The sequence below is a fragment of the Sinocyclocheilus anshuiensis genome, unplaced genomic scaffold, assembly GCF_001515605.1.
Source record: "Sinocyclocheilus anshuiensis isolate Anshui unplaced genomic scaffold, SAMN03320099.WGS_v1.1 scaffold979, whole genome shotgun sequence".
Lineage (NCBI taxonomy): Eukaryota > Metazoa > Chordata > Actinopteri > Cypriniformes > Cyprinidae > Sinocyclocheilus > Sinocyclocheilus anshuiensis.
In genome coordinates this window covers 533953-535106 of record NW_015544223.1, presented here as the reverse complement: position 1 = coordinate 535106, position 1154 = coordinate 533953, and the positions used below count along the sequence as shown (strand labels likewise).

The window sequence follows — 1154 nt, the reverse complement described above, 5'->3', positions numbered from 1 at the left end:
GCTGGTTATGTACTTGCTCAAATATTGATTTCGGATCATTTTTAACCAAAAAAAGTTACGGACTACAGCTTTAAATTTAAATTTATTTGACAAGTTTACAAACTGTACAAAATAACAAGTATCCCATACACTTTAAAAAACTGTCGAGGATAAAAAAACACAATAAAGCCATTGGCATGTGTCCATTGCAGTCCTCGCTTTTAATATAAAGAATAGAGGCTATGGCTCAGAAAAAATTAAGAGTTTTTAAATGTCCAAGTCAAGCTCTCAGTCAAATGAAAATAATGTGTAGTGAGACATAAAACACGTAAGAGAACCATCTAATATCACACATTGAAGGTGACATATTTGTTGCATCCAGTGGGGACATAATTACGGATTATAATGACTTATACTGTCTTTTTACGCGTTGCATCGCGCACATAACCCCCTGCTGGCTAGAGTGAGCGGCGGCCGGCGGATTCCACGAGCCGGCAGGCTTGCGGCAACCACATGACGACCCCGGGCTGGACTACGCTTTGTCCACGGTGAAAGCCGATCCGGCGATCCACAGCGCAAAGTTGATGTATTTCCTCGACTGTTTTTTTGTAACTCATGTGTGTTTTTAACATAAATGAATATTTATGAATATTATATAAGTGAATAAGAACTTAGTTTAGTACTCACATGCTGTGACAGCCGCTTTCTATACGTGTGCTTTGGATGTGTGCTCTCAGAAAACCGTATATCAGAAGTTTTTAACAACTTCTACAATATAGCTATGAAGACAATTAAATTATTTACACTTATTATATACATTTTTTTTTTAAAGTTAATCCATTGATGTGCATTAGATGATGAATTGAATAGTCACCTCTACTATTGTAGGTTATGTTTTAGCCATCAGAAAATAATTAATGAGGAATTATGAGAGGTTATGCTATTACACATACATTTCTAACATATAAATTATTGAAGCCAAATACTTACATTTACCCAAGCTGTTTAGCTGTAGTACAGTATTCATAGGCTTAATCATGAAGCATACAGTGGCCCCACCTTTAACTCTCTCTCTTTATATTACCGTTATTGTAGATGGATGCACAGAGGAAGACAAGAGTAAGAAGTGCAGTGTGGGAGTACTACACTCAACCAACACCAGGAAAGGCAGTTTT

General features: G+C 36.7%; 1 protein-coding gene across 1 annotated transcript in view; it reads right to left on the bottom strand.

Annotated features, from left to right (window-relative positions):
• The window catches only part of LOC107697278 (protein PTHB1-like), a 160258-nt gene that overhangs the window by 145623 nt on the left and 13481 nt on the right, over positions 1-1154 (bottom strand). The window lies entirely within an intron of this gene.